The sequence below is a fragment of the Maylandia zebra genome, linkage group LG3, assembly GCF_041146795.1.
Source record: "Maylandia zebra isolate NMK-2024a linkage group LG3, Mzebra_GT3a, whole genome shotgun sequence".
In the NCBI taxonomy this organism is placed as follows: Eukaryota; Metazoa; Chordata; class Actinopteri; order Cichliformes; family Cichlidae; genus Maylandia; species Maylandia zebra.
This window is the reverse complement of record NC_135169.1, coordinates 16,275,225-16,299,490: the sequence shown is the minus strand read 5'-3', so window position 1 is coordinate 16,299,490 and position 24,266 is coordinate 16,275,225. Positions and strand designations below refer to the sequence as shown.

General features: G+C 44.2%; 1 protein-coding gene and 1 long non-coding RNA gene across 2 annotated transcripts in view; one reads left to right on the top strand and one right to left on the bottom strand.

Annotated features, from left to right (window-relative positions):
- LOC101482912 (butyrophilin subfamily 3 member A2) overlaps nt 1-24,266 on the bottom strand; it is a 165,633-nt gene that overhangs the window by 112,807 nt on the left and 28,560 nt on the right. The gene's annotated exons all lie outside the window — the stretch shown is intronic.
- On the top strand, nt 5,495-10,126 carry LOC143414996 (uncharacterized). Its single transcript, XR_013095605.1, has 2 exons — nt 5,495-8,305; nt 8,473-10,126. It is a non-coding gene; the product is annotated as an uncharacterized LOC143414996 (long non-coding RNA).

Here is a 24,266-nt window from a genome sequence, read left to right as displayed (position 1 = left end):
AAGAGCTGAGGAGAGTCCCAGATGAGGGCTCGCCCAGCAGCCGCGGAGCAGAAGTCAGGGGAGTTGCAGTGACGCGCCCGTGAGCTCCGCCGGCCCCCAGCTGTGCCTGAGTGACCGAGCCCCAGGCCGAGAGGCCGGGGGCACCCCACCTCCAAAGGGGCCCGAGCGAGCCCCAGGCCCCAGGCCCCGACAAGCGGCCGCCAAGGAGTGAGCCGGTGTGTACCCGGACGCCCACCCCCAGACACAAAGAACCACCAACACACCGACACCTGAGGGAGTCCGCCGCCGGCAGGGGAAGTGGTGGTGGGTGGAGATAGGCCTCCAAACCTTGGAGGGCCTGATGTGTCCCCAGAGAGGTGGCGTCTGATACCCAACCTGACATATAGACACAGACATACAGGCACACACAGACACAAACATCCATTCCCACCCTCATGCTCTCATATGCACTCACTCCACACTCAACCAACGTGGAGACAGACATAAAGAGACGCTGTACACACAATCACACTCCCCAAGCGTACTCTACAAACCGGGTCTAGGTACCCTTGCCCCTGGAGGGGGGAATTGCACCCAGACCCAGGTGGTGTTACCCTTTTCCCTGCGGTGGGGAGAGGCAGACCACCCCGACTCCGCAGCAGCAGGGAGGCCCCACACCCCAGACCGCAGTCGGACGGCCAACTCCTCCTACTAGCCCTCCCGCTCCAGCAGGCCGCAGAGAATGGGGGTGGGAGAAGACTCCAAACCTCCCTCCACCCGCTCATTGTAGTGTTGATGCATATGTGTTCTAAGGTGCAATTAAAACCCAGGAGGGCATGGAGCCACCTGCCAAGGAGCAGCAGGTAAGCGCATAGTCCCTCCTGCTAGCCCTCAATGACTAAGTGTATTTAAAATTGAGAGGTGGGCAACGACGTCAGGGGTGAGGTATACACCCTGATGGTGATTTGGACTCCGTGATTGTGCCCACCCCCAAGATCCTATATGTATGTGTAATGAGAGTGTGAATAATGTGAATGTCTAAGTTGTGGGATAAAATTGAGGCAGAGGCAGCCAGAAGGGGACAGGGGGGGGGGGGGGGGTAGCCTCCTCTGCACCCTGGTGACATACCCCCACTCGAAGGCCCTGCATGTGTGGGTGGTTGTGGAGGAGCGGGAAGAGGGAGGCAGCTGGAGATGGGGAGGGAAGGAAGGGAGGGGCAGGTAACCCCTCCCTGGGGCCAGCTCCCCCGCTGACCCCAGTAGGCACTCCCACCCTCTGCGACCCGCCAGGGAAGGGGGGCCCAGGCCCATCCAGACCGGGGCCCAGTGCAGTAGCGCCCCCCGGCTCCACAGAGCCCTGGACAGTCCACCCAACCCCACCACAGAGAAAACTGCACCCACCCCACCATCCACACATCTTCCAGACTACATAAGACGGTAAACGCCCAGGCTGAGATCTTCCTCCACCTCTCCTGTATCTCCCCCTCCTGCAGAGAGTTCCTGAAGAGAAGAAAGCTCCTGCAAGATGTGACCATCCCCCCCACCAGTTGAAGAGCCCCCCAGGCGGCTCGACGCACCGGCGGCACCCTGCTCCAGGGCCGGGCCCCCATGCACCCACCCGCCCACAACCCCGGCAACACACCAACCAGGACCCAAGCCCCCGAGGCCCGGCCCGGGCCCCAGCCCAGAGACGGAGCGCCCCCAGAACCTCACGCCCATCCCGGACCCACCCAGGGGCAGCCAGGTTGCCAGGTCAGTAACCCACGTCCGTCAGCACAGACCCTCCCCTAGCCCCGCTGCTTTTTAAGGAATATTCATATTCAATATCAGTCATTTCATTTTATAACCACGTATCCACCCAGGATCATGGTGGGGCTGAGCAATGTCCTGGGATCCTTGAGTGAAAGGCAATGTACCCTGGGAAGGACCCAGTCTATCATAGCTGTATTCAACATTTCGTTAAAAAATATGAATGCAAACAAAAATCAAACTAGAATTCTTGAAAATGAAAGATGGCTGTGTATATTCAAATCTGTTTGTGACTATCATCAGTGGAGGCTGAATGCAAAGTGCATTCTAAATTCAAATGAGCTATATGAATGTGCAAAGAGTCACTGTCAAGGCTAACAGATGGATTCAAGTGTAGACCACGTTCTGGCAAGCAAAAGGTTGCTAGAACGTTATTTATTTTCTTGGGTAAGTATTTGATTAGTCCTATGGGGTAAAGGATAGGATAATTACAAGCCATATGGCTTCAGCCTATTCCTTTTTTCGGTTATTGTTTGCTTGTGTGTGTGTTTTCCTCATTTTTTTTGTCAAAGTAAAATGGAAGATTTACAAGGTAGTAGTAAAATCTTCTATGCTATATGATTTTGCGATTGTGAATAGTAAATAGACTCTTTCTGATATAATGGTTTTCTACTGTACTTCAGCACTCAAAACACTTTGTACAATATACAACAAAGGGGAAGACCAATGAAACTACTTATGGTGTGCAGTGTGGGTTTCTATGGCCGATCAGTTCCCTTGGTTGTAATGTACAGGCGATCCAGTTAACTTGTCCATATTGTGTGTTCATCCTAAACTATGATTTATTATCCATTATCTATAGGGCATGAGAAGAGATTTAAGATAAATTCTTGGCACTGTGATACTGGAGAGTCCTCCCCATCCTGTGATGGAGGGTAATAAAGTGACTCTGCAATGTAAAAAGAATCAGACACCTTCACTGCTGAATTCTATAAAGATGGCATCTTTATTGGGAAAAGCTCAACAGTAAACATTACCAACCCCACAGTTTCCAAGTCTGATGAAGGACTCTACAAGGGCAGCTTTACTGAATTTGGGGAAGAAAGCTGGCTCTCTGCCAAAGGTGATGTATGCACCTTTTAAGAATGTCTCGTGCTGATATACCTGCAAACTTGACAACAAAGGTTTTTCAGACTACATGTAGCTGTCCTCTATGTCAGCTCACACATTTACATTCATGTCACACTTATTTCTGCTTTCCCATTTTATAATTATTACTTACATTTTGATTAGATATCTTGAGTTTGTAAATGATCAGATTACATAATTGGAATACAATGTATCCAATTCAGGGTCACGGGAGGATGAAGCCTATCCCAGCTGATACAGGACAAAGACAGGCTGCCAGTTTATCGCAGGGCTAACACAATATGTGTAACAGAAAATCCACTTAAATGTTTGATATTTCTAATAATAATCAGAATTATGACTATTATTTAAAGGTTTCTTTATAAATACATGTAACCCATATTTGAGTATGGCTTAACTAGAATACACCAGAATAAAAGAATCATTAATCTAAGCAGCACACTTCATTTGTAATGAATAAACCATAGGTGCAGCAGTTAAGGAGTTAACTGTTCTGGTTTAGACACGTGTTACTCTAGGCCAATGAGCTGCTGAGACGTGGTACAGGCTCCGCCTGCCGCCCCTGCCTAGGAGGACACAGATTTTTCTCTTTCTCTTCCGCTCGCGAACCTTCCATGAGCAAGCTAGTGAGGAAACGAGACACGGCGATTTACTGAGACGAGGTATGAAAAAGAGTAATATAGACGGAGAGCTAGCACTCGCCGTTTACGAAAGATTGTTTTACTGTATGTATATTGCTAAGACGAGTAATTAGCTGGTTCTTTTTACATTGCTTAGTCGAGAAAGGTCGGGAGTTAAAGACGGCGCCATTTCATCGGTCGTGCGCCATCTCGCGCTGCTCCGTCTTTCTAATTCTGAGATCGGTGAGCAAAATATTTTACTTGTTCATTATTTAGAAATCAGAAATCAGAAAGGGGTTTATTGCCAAATGTTGAGCAGGTTTACAACATCAGGAAATTGCTGCGGTGCTTCAGTGCAAACATAGTGTCATAAGTTGCGCTTAAATAGACATGAAAAAATAAAAGTAAGAATAAGAATTAAAAGTGCTACGTAGAAAGATATATACATGAGTGCAGGTGGTGATCAGTGCCAAACATGGAATGATGCAGTGACACAACGTAGGGTCATGTGTTAGTGGCGGGAACAGTCATATGGTTATTGTTCATGTGTCCAACAGCAGAGGGGAAGAAACTGTTCTTATGGCGAGAGGTTCTGGTGCGAATGGACCGGAGCCTCCTGCCTGAGGGGAGCAGGTCAAACAGACTGTGTCCAGGGTGAGAAGGGTCAGCTGAGATCCGAGCTGCACGCCGCAATGTCCTGGAGGTGTACAGGTCCTGCAGAGATGGGAGTCTGCAGCCAATCACCTTCTCAGCAGAGCGCACAACACGCTGCAGTCTCTGTTTGTCCCTGATAGTGGCTCCAGCGTACCACACAGTGATGGAGGAGGTGAGGATGGACTCGATGATTGCGGTGTAGAACTGCATCATCGTCCGTGTTGGCAGGTTGAATTTCTTCAGCTGCCTCAGGAAGTACATCCTCTGCTGGGCTTTCTTGATGATGGAGGTGATGGTGGGCTCCCACTTCAGGTCCTGGGTGATGGTGGTACCCAGGAAGCGGAATGAGTCCACAGAGGTGATGGGGGTGTCAGTCAGGATGATGGGGGGGAGTGGGGCTGTGTGCTTCCTGAAGTCCACAATAATCTCCACTGTCTTCTGGGCATTCAGCACCAGGTTATTGTGGCTGCACCAGGACACCAGACGTTCAACCTCCCTCCTGTAGGCAGACTCATCCCCGTCCGAGATGAGCCCAATAACGGTGGTGTCATCTGCAAACTTGATTAGCTTGACAGACTGGTGGGTGGAGGTGCAGCAGTTGGTGTACAGGGAGAAGAGCAGAGGAGAAAGAACACAGCCCTGAGGGGAGCCGGTGCTGATGGTCCGGGAGTCCGAGACATTCTTTCCCAGCCTCACATGCTGCTTCCTGTCCGTCAGGAAGTCAGTGATCCACCGGCAGGTGTTTCATGAAGGCCTTGCAAGTAAAATGTTCCAGTGTTTAATGATAATTGTTTAGGAATGTTCTGTAGGAAACTTTGTTCAAATTACTGAAACCCAGCAGTTGAAGTGAATGTGTGAATTGGGATTTTATGAGGAACTTAATATGTCCCATGACACTGTCGTTGACAGGTCAGGTTTTTTCTTTTGTTTGGTTTTGTTTTTTTTGTTTCTTTGGTTGTATCTTCCTGGTGCATTCCAACGGATCCTGAAATTGATGGCGAGCCAACCCTGTTGAAGGACCAAATGACTTTGTTCTGTCCTGCACATCAGAGTGTGGTAGGCCAGATGCAACAAAACAGAAACACACCACGCCATTTTGTACTCGTAGTCCCCCTTCTTCACACACATCCCCCTGGACTCACGGGCGGGTCGTTTTAAGGACTTGTTTTACGGACTCTGTACATTCCATGAATGTGAACAAAAGTGAGTGTGAGCGGTTGGAAATAATCCTCCAGCTGATTAACTGTTGCTATTTGTTAACGAAGTCTGTGAAAATGCAAATAAGTGTTACCATTTATATGCTGATGATTGAAATTGTGGTTCATTGTTGGATGTGAACCTGTTCGCCTGTTTTGTTTTGTTTTTGTTTTTTCTGAAAGCCGAAGCTGACCTGGACTCCTACCCTCCCCTCTACCATCGTTGCCCTCTCCGCGACCATCTTTGACCCTTTGACCCCTGAAGGCCACAGCAGCTGAACTCACAACAACAACTTGAGGATGTCAACAGTGCTGCAAAAGAGCGATCTCATGCAGCAGAGACGGAGAGCACTAAAACCTAACGCCCGTTTCACTACACGGGGGAAATTCCCAGGCTGCGTCAGCTGACAGAGCTGTGACGAGACGCGCATTAAGCCCGGAGGAAAAGGGACGGTGAGCAGAAGAATGCTGACCTCTGAGAAGAGCCGAACAGCAGAGCTGCAGAAGGCCGTGGAGCAAAGTAAGGACAACATAAACAGACTCCAATCTGACGTGGAAGGAAAGACTCTGAGGTTTTTTGCCCTCAGTAAGAGCTTAAGGCATCAGAGCAGAAACTGAGCATGGCTCCGGAGGAGCTGGCTGCTAATGGAACTCATCAGTCAGATGTGGAGCTTCACGTACAGGACTTGTAATCAGGCGGAAGCTTGCTGGAGCAGGAGGTCGTCAGACTTGACGCAAAGCTCCAACAGCAGGAGTAAACCCTGAAAGACCATACAGAAGCAAAAGGGTCAAGGTACAAGGAGAAGATGCAGGCAGCTGCAACAACGGATGAAAACAGACCCAAAGAGGAGGGGAGGACCCTAGGCCATGCGTCAGGCCGCTGGTTTACCTAAACTACAGAACAGGAAGGTGATGAACACAAACATACACCAACACGCGAACACACACTTCTGCATGCACCGACTTAGAATGAAGAGAAACACACACATGAACACTTATGCACTCGTTGAGGGAGTGAAAACTGATACATACCCATGCACTAAAATCAAAATGTTGATTTAATTTACTAAGAAGTGACACACAATGCCCCAGCTGCTGCAATGAAGAATGCTTTACTGACAAAGGCTCAATGCTGCACACGACAACGTCAAATACAGAATTTGCTATAATAATAAGCCCAGAGGGCATTTGTGTGGTCTGGGGAGCAGAGTCCGGAGCGGTTTGGTTATGAAAATGATGCCTGTGCGAGATATCTGGGGCTTAAGGCCTCGACTTAATTGTTTACTCTACACTAAAAAGAAAAGAAAACACTCTGAGCAGTGGTGCAGAGTGAAAACGAGGAATTAACAGTGTGAGTTTTATTTCAGAGCGCCACGTCATTGTGATGGAGATTTAATAAAGGAGGAACACACGGACAAAGAAGAAGAGAAGGGGGGGCAGCCCTTGAACGCGATTGCCTGAGGCATTAAAGTTCTGTACTAAATTCTGGTTTCCAGTGTGAGAAAAGTCACGCAGTGCCAGTAGTAGAGCTAGGTTGAGTGATGATTCTAAATTACTGAAAGTAAATCATCGTACACCGTTCAAGTTTCATGATAACGGGGATCTAGACTTTGTTGAACCCTAGGCAATTTGAACAGGTAAAAGTCGAGTGACCAAGTAGCAGTTGAATAAAAGTCATTGAATAAGTGTTGAAATAAACTGGCAGAATTAAGAGAATTAAAACATTTCAAGAGCTCAACTTACTTAATGGTTCAATTTTGTTTCACGAACGCAAAACATATAGGTTTATGAATATGAAAAGGTTGAGGTGGTGTTGATTTGACTCTGTGTAGGTTTAGGTTGGTATTTTTATTGATGGGAAGAATATTCAGTGACAAGTCCTAAGACCCGGGCGTCTGCATTTTGTTTTTGTTATTTTTCATTTTATTTTGTTTTATATTTACTGATTTTTGTTTGTGAATCTTTTCTTTAAGCAGATCTGCATATCGGAAATTACAAGCATTACACGTCGGCGAGAAAATTGTTGTAAGTGAGTTTCTCCGCATTGAAATGGGTTCTGGAGGAAACACTTGTGGGGACAATTAGAAACGAGAGTCCCTGTTTAAAAAAGGATTCAGCGAGGTAATCCAAACTCAAGTTCTTGTTTCTTTTTGAGATGACGTCATTTTGCTGAGTGTGGAAACTAAATGCGACGACAGGTTTCACTATCAGCAAAGAATGGATGAATGGATGAAAGACTGGAAACAAAAACAAACGGACTGACTGGTAAAAGATGACAAGACTTGACCATGACTCAAGGTTAACCACCTCCACCTAGATAGGATAAAAGGGTGGATGAATTTATGTGTGTTTCTTTTACAGGAGTAGAAGGATGACAAAATATTCGAGGATGAGTGAACCTTTAAATGCCATTTTTGTGTCTTGTGTTGTTTACAGAGGTAACTGCGCAGCGTTACCATTTACATTTTCTTCCCTACAGGGTTACAGTTTTAATGTTTTTCTATTACAGGATTTCTGGGCGGATGTGTGAAGAAACGGTGTTTATGGGTTAGGAGTTGGGGATGCTATTACACTGTATTCTGGTGAGAGTGTTGGGGGAGACACACCCTGTCTTGAAAACTGTGATTCTTTTACAGGAAATGTTTTTATAGCACCTATGGAATGAGGATGGCTGACTACGGTCAATGTGCTGCTGATGTTTGCTTTGCTTTGGTGAGAAGGGTGCAGTAGAAAACAGACAAGTGACATGAAAACAAGTAATAATAACAAATAACAAATTTGGGGACAGTTTGACCTAGAGCCCACTAACTGGCCATTAGGGGCTCTCTCTCTTGGAATAACATTGCCCAAAGGGCGAATAAAGCAAATTGTGGCAATGATAGTGATTTAATGATTGGAGAAACCTGAACATGATACTTGTCTGTTGTGCTGAACCGTTTATTACTCTTATGATTTGCAGGTGGTTGTAAATAAGCTGTTTACTTTAACAGGTTTGCTTTTTAGCTGAATTGCAAAATACAACTAGAACGATTGATTGAGACTAATCGCTACTAACCTGAAACTGAGGAGGTTCTATATAAGGAGGAATTAAAACAGGTATAAAATGCATCTGATCTTTAATTGCAGGTGGGACCATGAAGATTTTTTGGTACAGATTGCAGGTTGTTGCTCATTATTGAAGTGTGCTCATAAAGGTAAAAGCTATATAGGGGGTCTATCATTTGGTCTGTGTTTTAATAATTTAGGTATGGCTAAATTAAAGGTTTCTAGACAATTTAGGGAACGAGTGAGAAGCATAATTAGATGATCAGAAACGGAGTACTACACTCAAGTTAGAATTAAGAATGCCCAATTTGTTTGAGGTCTGTTGTTCATTTTTATACACACATTGCAAATGTGCTTATAAGGAGCTGGCACTTAGTCTGTGAAGGTCAAAAGCTTCATCCGACAACGGATCGGATTGATATATTGGTGCTATTGACTTCACGTGCAGAGGGTTAAATGCATGCACGCTTACACACATAAGCATGGCATAGGATTGGAATAAACAAAGTCAACGACCTTAGGTTAGGAGAACCAGCGCAGGAGAGGTGTTGGCTTTCTGTCTCTTGCAGAGAAGGGAACAGACGCCAGACGGGGACACGGAGATATGGGGACCCTTCACAGCAACTGGGGTCAAGTGTCATGGCCTTGGGGCTCCTTGATAAGATGGATCCCATAACCACAGCGATAACCAGGAAGGGGTTGGCTAAAACTAGGAACACCAGAGACCAACGTGGTTCGAGAGGCTTTTGGCAAAAAGGGGGACACGGCGGTGACAACGGACAACAAACACACAGATCTGTGTAGCGACTGAAGGGTGGTCTAACCCCGGAAGACGAAGAAAGAAGAATCCGAGGGCGTTTCTTCACTCCAAGAGGAGGTGGTAAAGGGGCCTGAAGCGTGTCAGGCTGAAACTCGAGTCTGAAGCTAAAAGAACAGCTGGGTTGTGGGAAAATTGGAAAACAACGGAGGTGTTGGGATTGATAAGTGTCATAACGTGTTTGTTTGGTTTGGAAATAAATCCTGGTGTGAGTTGGGCTGGCAAGCCAGCCCAAAGAGGAGGAATGTGACCAGGAGATATTTCATTTTGTATTCTTATGATCACAGTTATAATCAGAAGTATCAATCATTAATCATTTACCATTGTTGAACCAGTTGACAGAATAATCTTTGAACCATATCTAGGTTAACATTAATCTACACAGATTATCAGTACTCTAATCAGTCTATTGTTGTTCTGTACTATTCATGTTATTTGCTTAAAGCTGTTTCACAGTTCTGTAATCACTCAGAAGCCTGTGGGGCCTGCTGGACCCTGCCTTGGTTCTATGTTCAGTTCTGCACGTACACAGGCCTTGAAAGTACATGCACGCTCTTATACAACACATGAATGTGTACACACACCCTTAGTAAGAATAGGAGGGTTGTCTGAGGACAGTTTTCTGATAGATATACTTTCACAATAGACACGAATAGATATACACACAACACACACTGGTTTTCTCTGAGTGCTGGGCTGAGTGGAAACATCTGGAGGCCTTATAAGGAGAACTTGTGGAGTGAGGGGAACTTCCTGAGTTCTGAGAACTGACTGATACTTATCATGTGACTTGACGTCATCATTGTAATAAAAGCTTTGTGAGATGCTTGCTCGGGGGAGATCGGCTCTAAAAGGCTTGTGATGCTCATCTTCCCCATATGTACATATGTATAATAAAAATCACTATTCTGACATCTACTGAGACCATGCAGTCGTTTGTCTCTTCCTCAAATTCGAACCCTGACAATGTGAACTGTACTTCTAGAAAGGGTGCACCCAGGTAAGATTTCTTTTTTTTCATCGAATGATTACTGTGATTTTGCCAAAAGGTATTATTAAGAGAGTACTGGTACCGAAAGGGAATAATTTCATTTGTAAGTGTTTTGTATGTTTGTCATAATGTCCTGTTGTTTCTAATTGAAAAGAAAATACAATTCCGGTTATTTTTCAAAACTCGCGGTTGTCTGAGTCTCATTCAGTTCGCCTCTCCTGTACGTAGCCGAACCTACTGGTCCAAATCTTTGAGCTCTTTGGTGTCAAATTTGGGTGACATACTCTTGTTTTGATCTGGGAGTATTCGAAACACGCACATCAGTGTTACAAGTTGGCGAGCCAGCAGCCAGGAGTTATTGTGAAACTGCATGAGACTCATCTTATTAAGTATTACAACGATAAGAAACAATCAAAACCTAGTTTGACAAAATGGATGTAGTACTTAAAGAGGCAATTAAAATCCCTAACTCTGTAATCATAAAAGGGCTTACTAACAGTGACCTTGATGAGGAAGTAGCTATTTACCTGGGGAAACACGGTTCAGTTAACCGCCACATCCGTATAGATGATCCGCATTCTGAGTTTCACAGGCAGATCATAGCTGAGTTCAATCATGCCAGTGCAATGGATACTTTGAATCCTCTTTTGCCGCAGACTATTCGAAGCTCTGCTCAGCCTGAAGTCACGTTTGGAATTAGGAGTTTAACTGAGGCATATGCAGCGAATGCAAGGAATGTCACAAGAGCATACATGAGACAACTGTCTGAAATGGCCAATCTTAGTGGCCATTCACTAGAAAACATGCTCAAAGAGGGACTGGCTAACTTAAACGCGCCTCCCCTATCTCCTCAGCCTACAGTTTCTCCCCCTGTTGACAGAGGCGAGACAAGTTTGCATGCACAGGGTGACCATTCCCCCAGTCAACCTGCTGCTGATTTTTCACAGTCTATGGATTCGATTCCAATCTTAAATCAAAACCTGACCGATCTTGACTCACCGACCCAGTTCCATCCCACACTTGAGCTTAACCCGCCCAATGTCCGGCGGGTGGTAGTTGAACATGTGGTGCGCAGTAGTGAAGTTTCTTCACACTCGCCCATGCCGAGCAGGATTAGAGCTTTCTCTGGGCGCATTCCTCGCCCTAACAGTGAAGCTGATTACGACGCCTGGCGCACAAGTGTTGAAGTCCTCATGAGTGATCCAGCCGTTTCTGACTTGAACTGCACACAGAGGATACTTGACAGTCTTCTGTCGCCTGCCACAGATGTCACTAAGCATTTAGGTCCAAATGCTAGACCCTCTGAGTACCTGAGAGTACTCGATTCTGCGTTTGGAGCCGTCGAAGATGGCGATGAGCTCTATGCGCGATTCATGAACACACTTCAGAATGAAGGAGAAAGACCATCAGCCTATTTGCAAAGGTTACATGTCTGTTTGACCAAAGCAATACGACGAGGAGGTGTCAATGTGTCGGATTTTGACAAGCAATTGCTAAAGCAATTCCTTCGCGGCTGTTGGGAGGATAATCTCATCAGTGACCTCCAGCTAGGACAAAGAAAAGAGAGCCCGCCTTCGTTCTCTGAGCTACTCTTGCTTCTACGCACGGAAGAGGACAAGCAAGCCTCAAAAGTCCGTCGTATGAGACAACATCTTGGTCAGAGCAAACCTGGCCCTAGTAATCCAAAGCACCGGGCCATGTCAAATGTACAAACAGCAAGTAGCTGTGAGTCCGACCTCGATGTGTTAAAGAAACAAATTGCTGATTTGAGTGCACAACTTAACAGTTGGAAAATAGAAAGTCAAAAGCAAAATCAGCCCAAGCACTCAAAGTCAGAGTGCCACACAGTTAATGCCAAAGTCGAAGTCTACCCCACGAAAAGGAAGGCTTCGACCACACAGAACTTTGCAAAAGCCAATGCAAAGCTGCGTCCTTGGTATTGCTTTCACTGTGGTGAGGACGGTCATATTGCCTCATCATGTGAAAACGAACCAAATCCATCCTTAGTGGCCACAAAGAGAAAACAGCTGAGAGAAAGGCAATCTAGTTGGGAAGCATCAACTAGGGCCAGTGATGAGCCGCCTTTAAACTAATCCCAGCCTCCAGTGTGGGACAAGTGGGGGCTGCCGGAGACAATTCTCGTACCAAGCCTCAACGTGCCTTTTCAAGGGAAGTTCAGTCAAAAGCGCCGTCTATACACCTTCCAAAGGGGTTGGTCGGAACTAAAACTTCTGCTACTGTCATTATCGCTGGCAGAGAAACGAACTGTCTTCTTGATACAGGGTCACAAGTGACAACCGTGCCTCAGAGTTTTTATGAGAAGCATCTCTCAGACTTGCCTATAAACCCGTTGGGCGATCTCCTGGACGTAGAGTGTGCAAACGGCCAATCCGTCCCTTATCTAGGTTATGTAGAACTCTCAATCACCTTTCCCAAGAACTTTGTGGGTTCGGATATTAGTGTTAATACCCTAGCATTAGTTATCCCCCCTCTGCGAGCCAAGGCGCGAGAACAGATCTTGATAGGTACAAATACTCTAGATGCCCTTTATGCTGACTTCCATGAGTCCAGTGCGAACTTTCAGCCCGTCCCCCATGGTTTCAGAGCGCTCCTCAAAATCCTTGGAGTATGTCGAAAAGCCGCTAACAATTGCAGCCTTGGGTGTGCAAAGTTAACGGGTAAAGAGCAAGCTGTGGTGGCGGCAGGGCAGACGGCGGTTTTAGAAGCTTCGGTGTACATTCCCAACTCCATTAATGAGAAATGTGCAGTTGTCGAATCGTCATCAGATTTTCCCTTGCCCAGTGGTTTGCTTGTGTTAACTGGTCTTGTCAACCTGCCAGCCAAGCGGCCTTGTAAGCTGCCGGTTATAGTGAAAAATGAAACCGATCACGACATTGTTGTCCCGTCAGGCCGTGTGCTAGCTGACATTAATGCTGTGACCAGAGTCATATGTAAAGAACAGACAGAGAAGATGTCAAACTCTTCAGACCACTCAGGAAATTCTTCTCAACCTGAAGAAATCAGTTTCGACTTTGGAAATGTCTTGCCTGATGAATGGAGAAATCGTGTCACAAAATTGCTAAATTCAATGCCTGAAGTATTTTCGCAGCATGCATTGGATTTTGGACACACAGAAAAGGTGCAACATCACATCAAGCTTAGTGATGAAACCCCATTCAAGTCCAGACCCCGACCAATACATCCACACGATGTGGAAGCCGTGAGGAAGCACCTGCAGGAACTGCTTGACGTGGGAGTGATACGGGAATCTGAATCACCATTCGCTTCCCCAATCGTAGTAGTCAAAAAGAAAGATGGTTCAGTTCGCTTGTGCATTGACTACCGGAGGTTGAACCTCCAAACCATCAAAGATGCATATGCACTCCCGAATCTGGAAGAAGCTTTATCCGCTCTAGCAGGGTCGAAATGGTTCTCGGTCCTGGATCTCAAGTCGGGATACTATCAGATTGAAATGTCAGAGTCGGACAAGCAGAAAACAGCCTTCGTATGTCCCTTAGGATTTTGGGAATTCCTCCACTTTTCAAAGGCTCATGGAGCGGTGTATGGGTCCGATGAATCTTAAGGAGGTACTTGTCTTTATTGATGATCTCATCATCTTTTCATCATCTCTTGAAGAACACGAGCAACGCCTGAAGAGGGTCCTGTTGTGGTTGAAAGAGTTTGGGTTAAAATTGGCACCCGAGAAGTGTAAATTTTTCCAAACCTCTGTTAAGTATCTCGGCCATGTTGTGTCAGAACGTGGAGTCGAGACTGATGCAGAGAAGATCAAAGCCCTCACGAGTTGGCCCGTCCCCACCAACCTTAAAGAGTTAAGGTCATTTTTGGGCTTTGCTGGGTACTACCGGCGATTCATCCAGGGTTTTTCTAATATTGTAAGGCCGTTGAATGAGTTAACCGCTGGTTACCCACCATTGAGAAAAGGAAAGAAAAGACCCACGAAGCAACAAAGCTCCATGTACCATAGCCCGAAAGAGCTATTTGGGGACAGGTGGACTCAAAAGTGTCAAGAGGCTTTTGAACAAGTCATTGGTAGGCTAACCTCGGCCCCAGTGTTGGGTTTTGCCGACCCCAGACTCCCATATATCCTCCACACGGATGCTAGTACCATTGGCCTTGGTGCCGCTCTGTACCAACTCCAGGATGGACAGTTGAGGGCCATAGCCTTTGCTAGCAGAGGACTTTCAAGAAGTGAAATGAGGTATCCAGCCCATAAGCTGGAGTTCTTGGCTCTCAAGTGGGCTGTCACCGAAAAGTTCTCCGACTACCTGTATGGTACGGAATTCACAGTAGTGACAGACAGTAATCCGTTAACGTACATCCTAACATCAGCGAAGCTGGATGCAACGAGTTACCGTTGGCTCTCAGCCTTGTCTACTTTTTCATTCCAACTCCAGTACAGGGCTGATAAACAAAACGTAGACGCGGATGCAGTGTCTCGTCGTCGTCATGGTAGCCCAGGTGATGATCCTGTCTCACAGAAGGAAAGTGAAAGGATCCGGCAATTCGCCCTCACTCACCTCAGTGGCGATGACAAAGAAATGGTTTCTAGGGAGGTTGTACAGGCCATCTGCGAAAGGCATTCAGTTAATTCTGCAGGCCCGGATTCAGTGTCATTCACTTGCCCAGGCTTGGCTTTAGTTGAGTCCTTAGCCTTACATGCTACAGCTGTCCCTGATAGCTTTGCAGAAGAGCTGTTGGATGGTTCTCCTCTTCCCCCACCTATGGCAGAGGATGAGCTCAGACAGAAACAGAGGCTAGACCCAGCTCTCGATGCTATAGTCACTCTGTTAGAAACTGGTCAGACCCCACCTCCCAGTCTTAGAGCAGAACTACCTGAGCTTCCCTTGTTGCTGCGTGAGCTCAGTCGTCTTGAACTGCAGAATGGAGTTCTTTACAGAAAGAGGCAAACCGGTCCAGACATCTCCTTTCAACTCGTGTTACCCGAGGAGTTGAGGTCAGTAGTCTTCCAACACCTCCACAGTAACATGGGCCACCTAGGAACTCACCGCACTATTGACCTGGTCAGAACTCGGTTTTACTGGCCAAAAATGCAGACGTCAGTTGAAAAAATGATCAACACGTGTGAACGGTGTGTTCGCCGGAAGTGTAGGCCGGAGAGGGCAGCTCCCCTCATGAACATCAAGACAAGCAGGCCCCTTGAACTGGTCTGTATAGATTATCTATCTATTGAGCCAGATCAGTCTAACACTAAGGATGTATTAGTTATGACTGATCACTTCACTAAGTTCGCAGTAGCTGTCCCTACACCCAACCAACGAGCGCGCACTGTTGCAAAGGCCCTCTGGGAGAACTTAATTGTTCATTATGGTGTCCCAGAGAGACTTTTAAGTGATCAAGGTCCCGATTTCGAATCGAAGACAATAAAAGAACTCTGCGAAATTATCGGCATGAAAAAGATACACACAACGCCGTATCACCCCAGAGCCAATCCAGTTGAGAGGTTCAACAGAACACTTCTCCAAATGCTTGGTACCCTGAATGACAATGAGAAGTTGCATTGGAAAGAGTATGTAAAGCCTCTAGTACATGCATATAATTGTACCAAGAATGATGTGACAGGCTATTCGCCTTATGTGCTGATGTTTGGGAGACAACCAAGGCTTCCCATTGATCTAGTATTTGGGTTGCCTGTGGATGCTCAGAAGAAGTCACACTCCCAGTACGTCAGTGATCTGAAACATAGGTTGGAGGAAAGTTTTAAGATCGCAACATCAAACGCACAAAAGAATGCTGAGCGCAATAAAACCCGCTTTGACAAGCAAGTGGTTGACTCAACTCTCAACGTGGGCGACAGGGTTCTCGTGCGTAATGTTAAACTGAGGGGAAAACATAAGTTGGCAGACAAATGGGAGGAAGATGTGTATGTAGTTCTGAGAAGAGCGGGTGAACTACCAGTCTATACGGTTAAACCGGAAGCGAAAGAAAGACCAGTCCGAACAGTGCACAGAGACCTGCTCCTTCCTTGTAGCTTCATACCGGTCACGGAGTCAACTGAAAACAGTCCCAAAAAGCCCCAAGCTCGGCGGAACACAAGGCAAACTGTTGTCCAGGAAGACGACGACGACGACCTCGACTCCGAGTACTTCCCAGTACCCACCTGGATACCAATCTCCATTACCAGTTCCATCAAGCCGACTCTCGTTGTGCCCCGTGCTGAAAGTGTGCAGAGACCACTTCCAGCTTATGATGAAGCCGAATGTGACAACCCCACCGAATGTGACGACCCCACTGAATATGACGACCCCACCGAATGTGACAACCCCACCGAATGTTACGACCCCACCGAATGTGACGACCCCACCGAATGTGACGACCCCACCGAACGTGACAACCCCACCGAATGTGACAATCCCATCGGACGTGACAGACAATCAGAGGAAATTGAGGAAACGGAAGTTGTGAACTTACCCGAAACGGAAGTTGTGAACTTACCTGAAACTGCAACTGAGAACTTACCCGAACATGTGGACTTACCTGAGCCTAGTTTGCGGGAAACCAACGTTCAAGTTAAAAATCCTGTGGAAAGGACCCAGCAACCTAGTGAGCAAGTCCTGCCCGAAGTGGATGAGACGATGCTAGAGCATCCTAATGACCAAGAAAGAGTCATAACTGAGCAGCCCAGTTCATTTGGTTCACAGAACAGCTCTCAGGAAGAACATGACGTTCTTCGTCGATCTCAAAGGTCACGTCAGACACCAGAAAGGTTGCAGTATTCTACCTTAGGTAACCCCTTACTGTATGTTGTTAACGCAGTATTTAATAGCCTAAACGAAGCCATTTCAAGCTCTATGCAGTCTAACCATTTGGATGCACAGGGACGTGCATACCATCAAGTGGGGAGGGTGTAACCCATATTTGAGTATGGCTTAACTAGAATACACCAGAATAAAAGAATCATTAATCTAAGCAGCACACTTCATTTTTAATGAATAAACCATAGGTGCAGCAGTTAAGGAGTTAACTGTTCTGGTTTAGACACATGTTACTCTAGGCCAATGAGCTGCTGAGACGTGGTACAGGCTCCGCCTGCCGCCCCTGCCTAGGAGGACACAGATTTTTCTCTTTTCTCTTCCGCTCGCGAACCTTCCATGAGCAAGCTAGTGAGGAAACGAGACACGGCGATTTACTGAGACGAGGTATGAAAAAGAGTAATATAGACGGAGAGCTAGCACTCGCCGTTTACGAAAGATTGTTTTACTGTATGTATATTGCTAAGACGAGTAATTAGCTGGTTCTTTTTACATTGCTTAGTCGAGAAAGGTCGGGAGTTAAAGACGGCGCCATTTCATCGGTCGTGCGCCATCTCGCGCTGCTCCGTCTTTCTAATTCTGAGATCGGTGAGCAAAATATTTTACTTGTTCATTATTTATGTGTTTCATGAAGGCCTTGCAAGTAAAATGTTCCAGTGTTTAATGATATTTGTTTAGGAATGTTCTGTAGGAAACTTTGTTCAAATTACTGAAACCCAGCAGTTGAAGTGAATGTGTGAATTGGGATTTTATGAGGAACTTAATATGTCCCATGACACTGTCGTTGACAGGTCAGGTTTTTTCTTTTGTTTGGTTTTGTTTTTTTTTGTTTCTTTGGTTGTATCTTCCTGGTGCATTCCAACGGATCCTGAAATTGATCGCGAGCCAACCCTGTTGAAGGACCAAATGACTTTGTTCTGTCCTGCACATCAGAGTGTGGTAGGCCAGATGCAACAAAATAGAAACACACCACGCCATTTTGTACTCGTAGTCCCCCTTCTTCACACACATCCCCCTGGACTCACGGGCGGGTCGTGTTAAGGACTTGTTTTACAGACTCTGTACATTCCATGAATGTGAACAAAAGTAAGTGTGAGCGGCTGGAAATAATCCTCCAGCTGATTAACTGTTGCTATTTGTTAACGAAGTCTGTGAAAATGCAAATAAGTGTTACCATTTATATGCTGATGATTGAAATTGTGGTTCATTGTTGGATGTGAACTGTACTTCTAGAAAGGGTGCACCCAGGTAAGATTTCTTTTTTTTCATCGAATGATTACTGTGATTTTGCCAAAAGGTATTATTAAGAGAGTACTGGTACCGAAAGGGAATAATTTCATTTGTAAGTGTTTTGTATGTTTGTCATAATGTCCTGTTGTTTCTAATTGAAAAGAAAAATACAATTCCGGTTATTTATCAAAACTCGCGGTTGTCTGAGTCTCATTCAGTTCGCCTCTCCTGTACGTAGCCGAACCTACTGGTCCAAATCTTTGAGCTCTTTGGTGTCAAATTTGGGTGACATACTCTTGTTTTGATCTGGGAGTATTCGAAACACGCACATCAGTGTTACAATACATTTTAATTTTTTTTATAACCCCTAGAATATAAACCTGAGCTGTTTCAGATTCTGAGATCTGACCTCAGTGACCTGGCTGTGTCCTCACTGCAGCTCCTTCTTGGAAGTACGTCTGCTTCTTGTCTTCCCCCAGTGATGACCGCCTGCACTTAATATCACGTACTGTACCTGAGGAACAAAAAAGGACAAACACTTGCCTTCATTTAAGAAGTACATTCATACAGAGGTAATCTATGGAAACACACTAGTTCACCCTTTGGGAGAAATCAGTTCCTGTGAAACATTTCTGTAAATGAACATCATGGAGAATGAATGAAATGAGTTCTTCAGGTGACTCAGCAGTCCCACACTGACAAAGGAAACTTCTGTGGAAGAAGAATCTGGATTTTTTTTTATTTCCAATCCAGTTAAACTATTAAGGATTAAGCAACAGTGCTCATCTTTGCTCTTCTGAAATCTGTGTTAAACAACAACAAACATAAATTAGTAACAAAAATACAGCCGAGTAGAGGCTTTACAAACCACCAGCAGCCATAATGCTAAATTTTAATCTTCAAATGTTTCTGAGCCATCTTCAACCTGCTTTTAACACATTAAAGTCCAACAGTCAATGCAGCCTGACTCAATCCTAGATGTTCAGCACACAGAGACACAGAGGTGCCGTTTAAAGTTTAGTGTTAACCTGAGTCACTGATCATTTGCAGTATTACAGAGTCTGGCGGTCTTTGCATGATGTCCACATCACTGTAAGTTTCTAGCTGACTCTCAGGTGTGACAGGTGTGCCAGCAGGAAAGAGTAATAATAACCTGCATCCTGAGGTTTGTCATGCAGGATTAAAGGAGCCAGGCTTTGTTCACACAGCTAGGATTGTATTTTACACTGACCCTGGGTCAGTATAAGTATCATACAGTTTAAACGAAGCACTGAAACTTGCACATATTTATTACAGATGCATTGAAGCTAATCAAGATAATGTCAATCTGTGGCTGCAATTAATCACTTTACTGCAAACTTTATTAACTAGTAACTTCATCAGTCATGACAGGAGCTAATATTTCTGTGCTAACATCGTTTAAAGCTAGTAAATAACAATTAGCTAATGTTGTTCATGAGACTAAAGTCATCTCACTTTGGTAATGTAGATATAATATGGCCAATATTATATTAATCATTATTAGTTATTACAGCAGTGAACATGAACTCTGCGCCAAACACTGAGCTTCAGTAAAGATTCAAGTTGCATTTATTTATATTTCCTTTCACCTTAAATCTTCACTTAAAGACAAGTATCTTTGACAGTGTATCTATAGATGTATTATATATAAATGACAAATATTGTTCTTTTAATATGTTGGCATTACTAAATTTGGCTCAATGCTTACATATATGTGTAAAAAGAAAATGTACGAGCTGTGAAAACTGTGTCTGATAGAATGAAGAGTAGACTGATATATTAAATATTCCTTTATTGGGTGAGAAAATCAGACCATGTCATAACTGCTTTAAGTCATACAGAATAGATATCAGAGCCTTAAACAGGCTGACTTCTGCTAAATGGGTCAAACTGGGCAGAAAGTATCCAAACACATAGCATCCTTATAGAATATGACGTAACACTATAGATCAACTTACCTCAGAATATATAAAGCATATAAACAATTACAGCAATATGATGCAACAAACACAGCAGTGCTACTAATCCAAAATACTCAAAGCTTCATAGAACTGAAACAAACATTTATTTTTAGCTCCATTCTGCTGCTGATACATACTTTAGGTTTCTGAATATTAAACTTGTCTCTGCCTTTCATAGTGTGTAACTTGAAGGCCCTGAGTACTTTCTCCCACACTGAAAACACTGGGATGATACAATTATTTGAACATTACCTAATAAGACTGATTCAGGACAGACAATTAGTTATGTTAAACTTTCCTAGCAGTCCTTCACAAACAGGGAACAGTCTGTCTATTCTCTCCATCTGTGAGCTGCTGCTGGCTCTTCCTCCTCCTCTTCCTCACACACTGCTGAGTTTGTCCTGGTGGATCATCAGGGGTGCAAAGCCTCACAGATGATGTGCAGCAGTGGGTCCCTCAGTCTGTCCTCACTCTGGACACTTGCAGTTGTCACACATGGAAATCAAATGTGTGATAAGCTGCAGGATTCAAACACAAGTGTAACTTATAAATACATGTTCATACTTTTATTCCACAATCAGAGAGAAAGAAACAGAGAGAGAGTGCAGGACAGACAGACAGGTGACAGTCTCAGGTGTTTACACTGCTACAAAACAGCACAGGAGGATTTAGTGTTTGTGTTATTACGAGTGCTAAACAAGAAGAGTTCCCAGATGGTGCAGTGGACACATGTGTGACTCCTGTGATTAAAGCATCTTTCTTTCAGCTTAACGAGTGAACCGTCAGCTCGTTCAAACACATGTTAAAGTCTGTTTGGCTCGACACGACCGAACAGAGGCAGCAATATAACATAGCTAACATTAACAGTGCAGTGAATCCTGCTTGTGCCGTGATATTCAGGACTGCAAACCGAGCAGAATCACTGACTTTCAGCTTGTTGTGTTTGTGGATATATGACTGACTTTAATTATCCACAAAATCATCACATTCTCTGTAAGATTAAGGTCAACTATCGAACGGCGTATAAAGTAAAGGTTTTAAAACAAAGTAAATGCTGAAAGTACAAACATCGCTAATGTCACATAACTTTGCCGGCATGTGGCCAACAGTAATGTTTTATTGTTCCTCATTATTAAACATTTGCACATAAATAAGTGACATAATATTCAGAACTTACTTTTGAAAGTTTACTCTTTGCCCGCTCCGCTTCCACTTCTTTGAAGTGTCTCCCAGTCCCAGTGCACTTGTTAGCATGTTTAGGTTCGTGCAACTGGTCCGTCCGGTTATTGTCTCCCCAGAAACATTTCCGTTGTGTTGTGTGTGCTTTTTCAGCGTTTTTCTTTTTGCACCATTTTTCTTTTTGCAGGTGTTTTTTCTTATTGCAGCATTTTTCTTTTTGCAAGTGTTTTCTGAAGTTGCAGTCTGTTTGGCCTCTCAGGGCCACTGTAATGAGCCTCTTAAATTTCTCTAACTAGAAATATATGTTAAAAAAACAAAAACGATTTAAAAATTCTTTGTAGTTTATTGCACTTTTTTGCAATTTATGTAATTACTATGCACTTAATGCATACATATCATTAGAATTTGGGCTATAATGGTTGTATTGATGTATATCAACTTGAAATGCTCCCAAAAATGGCACAACAGCATGTAAAAATATAATATAAGCTCTGGCGGACTTGGTTCTATGGTTAAGTGAATAAATAAATATATAAATAAATGGTTCCCTTAAATGAAATATCCACTTTGCAAGTATTGCAAGTTGCCCTGTTGTCATCCGTTCTCGTAAAGTATGACCAAACTTTTGAGCGTTTGACCCGCCATGTTTCCTGCCAGGTAAATGACGCTACGCAACGTGGTGACGTCATTCAGGTCGACTGGAATCGATAAGGTAATCGTTTGCAAAAATGGCAAACAATTCCAAGGAATTGAAATAGTGGGAATCGGTTCTCAACAAGAACCGGGTTTCGATACCCATCCCTAACCACGATAAAGTCACACTTCATGTACAGCTCTCTCTCTCGCTCTCTCTGTACTTCAAGAACAGTTTCCCGTCTACCCGTTATTTACAGCGCTGTCGGACGCTGTTTTTTTCCTTTTACTTACATCCGAAAAGAAAGCCTCATTTCTGCCGTTCAATATTCAATTCAATAGGCTTCTGAACAAATGTAAACTTTTTAAAATTATGCAAAATGCAAAACGCTTAGCTGTGTCTGTAATAAAACTGCTGTAACTTCAGAGGTAATGTTCATATTGTGGCGAGCTCAGACAAGGAGGAGACAGAATTCCGTTCGGTCTTGCTCTCCCGCCCTCCTAGCCAGGGAGCACAGCCATTTATTTACATCTGCCAGAAGAACACTGCCGCTAGCTAACTGCTCAGCGCGGCAACAGCACAGCAACAACAACAACACACAGGGCGCCCTCTGACCCCGGAAGGACACACCGTCACAGCGAGAGGGCATCACCCATCACTATGGTAACATAAACAAAACATAACTGTAAAAACAGAACCCCGAACAGCCCTGACCCGCTACAATATGTTGATTAATGGTTTTCATTCGTTTTTGATGTACTGCAGAATATTTTTATAAAATCCCAGGCCAGGAAAATCACCTTCATGTTTTTCTGTGTTTTGTCTTCAGCTACTTTGACACAAAGGCATCTGCTGTGATGCTTACACCTTTGATAAAGTCTCGCGAGTGTCAGCTTCCTTTTTATAGATACAAAAATATGTAAATGTACTGATCTGAATTATAATATTTCTGACTGTCTGAGGCAAAATTTCCCAGATTTAACCCTACCATAGAACCAATTCTGCCAGAGCTTATCTTATATTTTTACATGCTGTAGTGCCATTTTTGGGAGCATTTCAAGTTGCTATACATCAATACAACCATTATAGCCTAAATTTTAATAATATGCATGCATTAAGTGCATAGTAATTACATAAATTGCAAAAAAAGTGCAATAAACTACAAAAAAATTGAAAATCTTTTTTGTTTTTTAACATATATTTCTAGTTAGAGAAATTTAAGAGGCTTATCCCTCAAAACTGTAAATACAAAAAAAGTTGCACAAAATAGTTTCCCACCACAGGAAATTTATTTTGAGTGTCTTCATAGATTTATTTTTGAAATACACCAATTTTTATACACTGCAGGAAAAACGAAAATAAATATTATAGTGCAAATTTGCAAAAAAGTAGCATCTGCATCAAAATAAACTATTTCCAGCAGTGCAATATGAGTCCTAAGCATCCCAGAATCAACACAGAAAGTCATAAAGTCAAACATAACTTTTAAAAACACCAGTATAAGCTTATGAGGCCTTGATGGTAAAAAAAAACTATATTTCCGCGAAAATGACGTCACTTCCGGTTTCGGGCAGGACATGGCGGACATGTGATAGTTCACGCTGATGGACGTAGGAAGTGTTACAAACAGCTGATCGGATCGGCAAAGCGTGTTTCTGGAATATTGTGTTTTTGTTGCTGCAAGTGCTTTTTATTCAGTTTTTGCAAAGATATGTGTGGAAGGAAACTGTGACCTAGGACAAGCTGATGGCATAAGATGTAAGTACAACTCCTCCGGATTCATATGCAAAAAAAATTATTGCGCTAGCTCACGTGGTTGCAGAGCTACCAGGATTTAAAAATAGTTACGCAAAATGGAGCGTGCCCGCTCTGACCGGTTTTAAAGGGTTAAATCGAATCGAAATGAATTGAATCGAATCATGGACCAAATCGATTCGGGACCTTGTGAATCGGAATTGAATTGATTCTAGAAATCAGTGACGATACCCAGCCCTACTACCAATACTTCCTACAGGCCCATGTGGGCACTGCTGACACTGTCAGCTCTTGTGAGGGCCACTTTAGTGTTCAAGTAGTACCAAAAAACAAACAAACGAACTAGAAAACACCCACAAATATTTCCGAAAATCATGTTTTTTGGTGGGGTTTTTTTGTTTGGTTTTTTTCCTTCTTTTTTTTCTCCCTTTTTCTTTATTAGTTTTTCTGTTTTCACAAACAGTACATAATTACTGTTAAGGGTTCAATATTGAGG